This window comes from Lactuca saligna, chromosome 3 (assembly GCF_052625555.1).
Source record: "Lactuca saligna cultivar CGN05327 chromosome 3, ASM5262555v1, whole genome shotgun sequence".
NCBI classification, from domain to species: Eukaryota; Viridiplantae; Streptophyta; class Magnoliopsida; order Asterales; family Asteraceae; genus Lactuca; species Lactuca saligna.
The window spans coordinates 21,118,648-21,127,757 of record NC_136419.1 but is presented as its reverse complement, the minus strand read 5'-3'; positions in this window follow the sequence as shown (position 1 = coordinate 21,127,757).

Here is a 9,110-nt window from a genome sequence, read left to right as displayed (position 1 = left end):
AACTCGAGCCATGACAGTTAAGTCATGCTCCGATTTAAATCACAATAATAAAGTATTCATGTATATGTACTGTTTCTCGTTCTAGTATAGTTGTATATGTATTGTTTCTAGCATCATTGTATATGTATTGTTTCTAGCATCATTGTATATGTATTGTTTCTAGTATATGTATATGTATTGTTTCTAGCATCATTGTATATGTATTGTTTCTAGCATCATTGTATATGTATTGTTTCTAGTATATGTATATGTATTGTTTCTAGCATCATTGTATATGTATTGTTTCTAGTATATGTATATGTATTGTTTCTAGCATCATTGTATATGTATTGTTTCTAGTATATGTATATGTATATGTATTGTTTCTAGCATCATTGTATATGTATTGTGTTACCCCGATGGTAACTAACTATTGATGTACTGATAAATATGAATATGGAAGTACTTTTATGTCTATACATGTATATATAATATATAACTAATGTTGAAACGACCTTCGGATGGTCACCCGAAATCCCACCAGACCACATCTCAGTGCGCGAAAAGGAAATAGGGCGGATGGCCTTCCTAATCCCTTTAAACATTACTTATATATATACATATATGGGCATGCAATTTATAAGAAATAAAACGAAGTTTAATAAAAGCATTTGATAAGTAAAAAGAGTTTGTAAAACATTTGAAGTGAAACAGTTTGATAAACAATTGAACAGTGATAAAATCATTGGTTTTCTAGTTATAATCACATGTGATTAATGCAATCACATGTGATTGATGTAATAACTATAAGTATTTGACTTGTATTCCCCCCCCCCCCCCCCATAAAGTATTTAAAACATTTAAAAGTATTTCAAAGGTTGATTAAAAGGGTATAAACTCACTTGTGGTGAGTAGATTGAATTGATGTATCGGGTACCGTGCTAAGTGTCAAACGGAGACTTGTTCACACGTTCGAGCCTAGTTATCATATAATAAGCATATATATAACTAATTAGCCACATAATAACTTAACAAAGTAAGTTAACACAATTAGGAACATGTATACACTTTGTATAAGTGTTATAGGTCCTAATGGTTGCATCTAAGTTGATACGGGACAAGGCAAAAGGGTTTGAAACATCAAATGGCCTTGCATAAGAGTTCACCACCCAAAAAACCCCACCCTTTGGAGTTTACGGCCGTAAACTCATGGGTTTATGGCCGTGAACTCCTCACATGGTGGTTTTGGGTGTTTTAAAGTGTTATCTTGATCCAAGAACACTTCTAGCTTTGTTGGAATAATACATGAAGTAGTTTAAGGCCCTAGAATGCTCCATAAGGGAGTTTACAGCCTATAGTCCATATACCCTAGAGTTTACGGCCGTAAACTCCTATGGGTGATGGCTTTTAGTTCATTTGAGGTACTTGCACATCAAGGATGGCTTCCATGATTTTATCTAAGGCTAATGGGGACAAGATGCACACATTTAGGTCATCACTTGGAGTTTACGGCCCAAGATATGTTCCTTGGCCATAAACTCCTTTTAAGGAGTGATTATGAAGTCTTTTGATCCCCATTCAAGTCCCATGTGTTCAAGCTAAATTGTCTTAAGGCCTTAGGGGTGTTTGTGGCATGTTTAACACAAGAAAAAGGGGTTTACGGCCCAAGATCTTTCCTTGGCCGTAAACTCCTAAAACCCTAAGATCTTGAAGTGTTTTGGTGTCCAAAATAGTCACAAGCATTAGTGGTTAAAGTCCTTAGGCTCAAGGAGGCAAGTTAGGGCATTTTTGACCCATAAAAAGGGGTTTACGGCCCAAGAAGTTCCTTGGCCGTAAACTCCTCTAACTTGTGTTTCTTGGTTGCTTTTTAGTCTCAAATGTCCATACCTTAACCCCTAAACAAGTTGTCTAACACGGAATCGGGACTAGGAAGCCTTTAGGCTCCATTTTGGAGTTTACTCCCCAAGAATGTTCTTGGGCGGTAAACTCTCGGATCTTGCAGTTTAGACATATAAATGATGTTATAAAGCATATAACAAGTATTAAAACACGTTTAGGAAAGTAGACTCACAATCCGGGATGAAAACCCGAAGATCCGTCAGAGAGAATTGGCTTTTCTCTAGTTGGAATTGTAAATAATGAATTAATTAAATTCAGAAATCTATTTATAGTCCTGGAATATTTTGACAGAAAATATTTTTATTCCGGAAGTCAGACTATAACATTGTGAAACTTACAATGTTCAAGTTTCACGATTACAGGAGCATCCATTCTCCGGATATGTCCAGAAACGTAAACCCTAATGTACATAAACTTGTTCGAACAAGTCTGAAATTTACAGAAACTGGACTAGCTTCTATTGAATAGATAATGTTCGTACAAATGGAAATTTCGGGTTGTCACATCATCCCCCCGTTAGAAGGAATTTCGTCCCGAAATTAGAATTTAAGAAAATAAGAAGTTACAAATAACTAAGCGAAAAGATGAGGATATTTCAGTTTCATCTGATCCTCGCGTTCCCAAGTGAATTCTGGTCCTCGCTTGGTGTTCCAGCGAACCTTCACGATAGGGATACGACTTTGCTTCGTCTGCTTGACCTCACGGTCCATGATCTCTACAGGTTCTTCCACGAAGTTGAGGCTCTCTTTGATCTCGATTCTCGTCGAGTGGGATTACGAGAGTCTCGTCGGACAGACACTTTTTCAAGTTAGATACGTGGAATGTAGAATGTACGTTACGAAGTGTGTCGGGTAGATCAAGTTTGTAAGCTACGGGGCCGACTCTTGCGAGAATCTCGAAAGGCCCTATGTACCTAGGATTAAGCTTCCCACGCTTACCGAAGCGTATCAAGCCCTTCCAGGGTGAGACTTTGAGAAGGACTCGGTCTCCCACCTGAAATTCCAAAGGTTTTCTACGTTTATCAGTGTAGCTCTTTTGTCGGTCTCTAGAGGCTTTCAATCGTTCACGGATCTGAACGATCTTCTCTGTTGTTTCCTGAATGATTTCCGGTCCAATGAGAGTACTGTCGGAAGCTTGCCCTCTAGCTAATTGGGTATCACCCACCTCAGCCCAGCACAGAGGGGATCTGCACTTTCGGCCGTAGAGAGCTTCAAATGGTGCTGCTTTTATGCTCGTGTGATAACTGTTGTTGTAGGAAAATTCGACGAGGGGTAAATGAGTATCCCACGCTTTTCCAAAGTTAATTACACAAGCACGCAACATATCTTCTAAAGTCTGGATTGTCCTCTCACTCTGTCCGTCAGTCTGTGGATGGTAGGCTGTGCTCATGTCCAGCCTTGTTCCTAGGGAATGTTGCAGTGATTGCCAGAATCTTGAGGTGAACCTACTATCTCTATCAGAGATAATGGATATAGGCACACCATGTAGTCGTACGATTTCCCTAATGTATGTTCTCGTAAGTTTCTCCATCTTGTCGGTTTCTTTGATAGGCAGGAAGTGTGCAGACTTGGTCAATCTATCAACGATGACCCATATGGTATCAAGTCCACCCGTTGTCTTGGGCAACTTGGTTATGAAATCCATAGTGATCCGCTCCCACTTCCATTCTGGAATCTCTGGTTGTTGCAGTAAACCAGAGGGCTTCTGGTACTCGGCCTTTACCTTTGCGCAAGTAAGGCATTTACTTACGAAGGTAGCAATCTCTGCTTTCATATTAGGCCACCAGTATAGCTTTTTAAGATCCAGATACATCTTATCTGAACCTGGGTGGACGGAATACCGAGTGTTGTGCGCCTCAGTCATGACTAAGTCTCGGAAACCACCGTGTTTCGGTGTCCAGATCCGATCCATGAAGTATAAGGCTCTGTCACCCTTGGCTTCTAAATTCTTGTCCATTCCTCTAAGGGATTCACTCGTCACATTTTCAGGTTTCATGGCTTCAAGTTGGGCCGCCTGAATTTGGTTAGACAAGTGTGAATGGATGGTTATTGATAATGACTTGACCTTGCGACCAGAATATTCTTTCCGACTCAGGGCGTCTGCTACTACGTTGGCTTTACCCGGATGATAACGAATATCGCATTCATAATCACTGAGTAGCTCGACCCACCGTCGTTGTCTCATGTTGAGCTCCTTCTGATCGAATATGTGTTGTAAACTCTTGTGGTCGGTAAAGATAGTGCTCTTCGTTCCATACAAGTAATGTCTCCAGATCTTCAGAGCAAACACCACTGCTCCCAGTTCAAGATCGTGTGTCGTATAGTTAACTTCGTGTGTCTTCAACTGTCGGGAGGCGTAGGCAATGACCTTACCTCATTGCATCAGAACACACCCGAGCCCTTGGTTCGATGCATCGCAATAGACTACGAAGTCTTCTATCCCTTCGGGGAGAGATAGTATTGGCACGGTGCACAAGGCTCGTTTGAGCGTTTGGAACGCTCTCTCTTGTTTCTCTTCCCAGTCAAAGGCCACGCCTTTCTGGGTCAGGGTTGTAAGAGGTTTCGCTATTCGGGAGAAGTTCTGAATGAATCGGCGGTAGTAACCAGCAAGGCCTAGAAATTGACGAATTTCTGTCGGCATCTTGGGTGCTGACCAGTTCTCAATGGCTTTAATTTTGGAGGGGTCCACGTGGATTCCCTCTTCGCTTACCACGTGTCCTAAGAATTCGACTCTTCGGATCCAAAATTCACATTTCGAGAACTTCGCATAAAGTTTCTCCGTTCGTAAAGTTCCTAAAACTAGTCGGAGGTGATCGCCATGCTCTTCCTTACTTCGGGAGTAGATCAGGATGTCGTCAATGAAAACGATGACGAACTGATCCAAGTAAGGTCGGCATACTCTGTTCATCAGGTCCATGAAAACTGCTGGCGCATTGGTCAATCCAAATGGCATCACCACGAACTCGTAGTGTCCGTAACGAGTTCGGAAGGCTGTCTTGGGAACATCCTCCTCTAGCACTCGTAACTGGTGATATCCGGATCTTAGATCAATTTTGGAAAAATAGTTCGCCCCTTGCAGTTGGTCAAATAGATCGTCTATGCGAGGCAGAGGGTAACGATTTTTGACCGTCAGTTTGTTGAGTTCTCTGTAGTCGATACACATACGAAACGATCCGTCTTTCTTCTTAACGAACAAGACCGGTGCTCCCTAAGGTGAGAAGCTTGGTCTTATGAATCCCTTGCTGAGTAGTTCGTTAAGTTGACCAGATAATTCCTGCATCTCTGCTGGTGCTAATCGGTAGGGCGACTTGGCTACTGGGGTAGCTCCTGGGACTAAGTCGATACGGAACTCGACCTGTCATTGCGGAGGTAATCCAGGTAGTTCTTCTGGGAAAATGTCAGGAAAGTCGCTCACTACTGGAATGTTCTTGAGTTCTTTCGTTTCGAGGTTCGTGTCGACGACGTGAGCAAGGAATGAGTGGTATTCTTTGCGCAGATATTTCTGTGCTTGAATACTTGATATAATGCGAAGACTCGCACCAGGTTTGTCGCCGTAGACTATAAGAGTTTCGTTAGACGGAAGGTTTAGTCGGACTGCTTTCTCGAAGCACATGATGTCGGCGCGATGAAGACTCAACCAATCCATGCCGATGATAACGTCGAAGCTTTTTATTGAGACCGGCATGAGGTCGATTGGGAATGAATGGTTATCTAGGGTTAGGATACATCCTAAGTATATGCTACTGGTGTTTTCTGTTTTGCCGTTAGCGATTTCTACTGTGAATTGTTCTTTAAGTGCGTGTGGTTGTGGTTTAAGCATGCGAGCAAATTTGTGGTTTACGAAGCTTCGCTCCGCTCCACTATCGAACAGAATGCATGCATAGGAGTTATCAAGGAGGAACGTACCAGTCACCATTGTCGGGTCAGCGACTGCTTCCCCGTGGCCTATAGCTAGTACCCTCCCTGCTCCTCCAGCATTTCTCGCTTTGGGGCAGTCCCTCTTGTAGTGGCCTGTTTCACCACATCCATAGCAAGTTGGGCTCGCGCCAGAGCCAGGGACTTGCGTGATCGGTTGCACCGGGAATTTACAGAAACGGATGGTGTGTCCTTTCCTGTTGCAGTTAGAGCACTGCATTTCACGGCAGGGGCCGTTATGGTGGAAGTTGCATTTGTTGCACTTCGGCAAACTTCCAGCATACTGCTGCGTTGGAGCAATAGCAGCAGGGGTTACTGCGGCATGTACTGCCACAATTTGCTGCTTCTTGGCAGCTCGCTGCCTCTTCTTGTCATCCCAGAACTTCCGCTTGGTGTCAGCGGGTTTGGATGGTTCTGAGATGGCTAGGGTTGTTGTGGTTGCAGGGGTTTTGACACCATGGTTAATGAGTCGTTGTGCCAGTCGCTTGGCACTGTCGAAGGTAGCGGGGTTTGATGATAGAACATTCCCCTGATACGGAGGAACTAGCCCCCATATGTACCTTTCAATCTTCTTCCCTTCAGTGGGAACCATATTAGGGCAGAGGGCCACCAGTTCGCTAAACCGGGCAGTGTAAGCGATAATGTTGGTGCCCTTCATGGTCAGGCTCCAAAGTTCCTGTTCCAGTTTCTGGATCTCGCCCCTCGGGCAGTATTCCTCAATCATGAGGTCTTTCATCGTATCCCAGCCTATGTCGTTGGCCACGACGAGAGTTATAGATTTAACGTGGCTATTCCACCACGTCAGTGCCTTCCCTTCGAAGGTGCATGCGGCATATTTGACTTTGCTCGCAGCAGGGCAAGAACAAATTTCGAAGACTGATTCAGTCTTCTCGAACCATTGCGAGAGAGCAATGACTCCGCCAGTCCCATGGAAGGGTTTCGGCTTACAGTTGGTGAAATCCTTATAAGAGCACTCTCTCGAGCGCACAGGAGTTTCAACCGGAATGGAGTTAACCGGGGTTCCACCTCTGCTGGCATCAGTAGATTGATACTGTGCCATGGCAGTTGCCACTGCTGCAGCTACGGCAGCATTTAGGGCTGCTGTATCAATGACCGGGGTGGTGGAGGTGTAGGGTTATTCCAGGTAGATTTGCGAGGAGGCATCTTTCAACTATAAGTTTATAAAGATGAGAAAAGTGGTAAGAATCAATTTGTAAGTAATGTGCGAATGACACATGGACTAACTAACCATAGCCCAACAATTGAATGAGTGTTTGTGTTCATAACCAGAAAGATGTGTAGGAAACCCAAATGTAAAGATTCTTCCCACAGAGTAGGTAGTTGTCAATAATACTGGTATTATTGATGTAACGAGTTCAATGAAAATTGACCTAACAGTAGGTCTTACATCATACGATACAGAAAGTTTGACAGTTCTTAGATTCCTAATTAGAGTACTGAAAGTTAGGAATATTTTACAGATAAGTGCTACTTAGAGCACAGATGTTAAAAGGCTAATCCTTAACCCAAAAGATAATGATGTACTAGACATCTGATGGGTTTTGAGCATTCTAACACTTCCTAAGTGTACATGCAACCCTAATAACCTTGGATCTATGTTTGTCTAATTATCATGCAAAGTTGAATTCCAAGGTTATATTCCTACCTAGCATACATGGGGAACAATTTTAACTTAAAGTATAGATAGAATAACTTACCTTGTTGTTGTTTGTGTTCCTTGAAACCTTGTGAGCTTAGCACCCCAAGTGTGATGCCTCAAATGCTTCACACAACACCAAATGCTCTTGGAAGAACTTATGAGAGAACACACACTTCTCAAAAATCGGCCAAGCCCTCTTGTTTCTTAGTGTATCCGATTTTAGGTGGAGAACATGTTTCCTATATAGTGTTGACACATCTAGGGTTAAACCCTAATGTGTCATGACTCTTCATTTCCATGACCCATGGGTTTGTAACTCCCATGGAGCATCCTATGGGTGGAACCCAACTTGATAATCCATGGAGCCTCTTAGCCCACTATACAAGATATGGATGATTTACATAATCAACCCATATATTTAATTAGTTATCTTTTGATCACATAATTAATTCTAAATTAATTCTTGATCAAACTAATCAAATAATATTATTAATATATTAGAACTTATAATATATTAATAATCTCCACGTGTTATTTCTCTCATTTAGTCTATCCAATTGCACGGTGCCATGCAACCCAAATGGACCATGCCGGGTCGGGTCAAGTACATACCAGAAATAGTTATGGACTTAGACACCTTATCCAACAGTCTCCCACTTGGATAAGTCTAATAACTATTACTGCAAGTATGACTTCAGGAACCGATCGGCAATCGTAGCTCTTTACAAGGTTTCTCGGAGCTGAGAAGATGATGGTACGCCATTTAAGATAAGTGATCATATAATCCTCTGTTCTAGATATCAGTCGGACAAATACATGGAACAATGTCTTACTTATTGTCCAACAGTTTGTTTCCTGATTTCCGATTTGTTTGACAAAGAACTTAATTGAACATATCAACTTAGTTCTGACCGGGCCCGGTACATAGGTCAAAACAAAATCATCGAGGGGCCCAGATATCAGCTTCTAATCCAAGAAGGAACAGATAAACTTCGACTCATATGTTTGTTCTACCACTCATTGAATTACACACAAGAGCGCGATTTATAACATCGAGTTACCAATGCGTTTTTCGTACAATCAATGCATAACCAACTTGTAAGTAACAAATCATATCTCTAGGTTTGAAGACTTATACGATATTACCGTCTCACGATCACTCGAGATAGAATTCCATGAAGTGATTCCAGTGAGTGTGGGTTGAGTCCAATGCTCAGAACTTGTGAGCACTCATGATTGTTGTAGCCTTGTCCAAGACCTCTACAACCAAACATGACAGTCTTGATTCATATCTACTTCCGACATATGACCGACTGTGGAGGTTTGAATAATATGTTATACCAAACAAAAATTATTCTGGAAGTCAAAACATGCAAAAGAAATATAGTAAATAATCGACAAGAGATAGCAACACTTTACTCATAAATAAAACACTTTTATTCATCATCAGATGTCAATTACACTTTACAAATTTCGAGGTTATCTAACTACTAAATCTAATATCATCCTTCAGCCCTATGCTCCGAGCATGCTGGAGATGCTTAACCCGAGTCAGTCCCTTTGTGAGGGGATCTGCCGGATTCTCATCTGATGATACCCTCTTTGCCACGAGGAGTCCTTCTTCGATCCGATGTCTGATGAAATGGTATTTTCTGTCG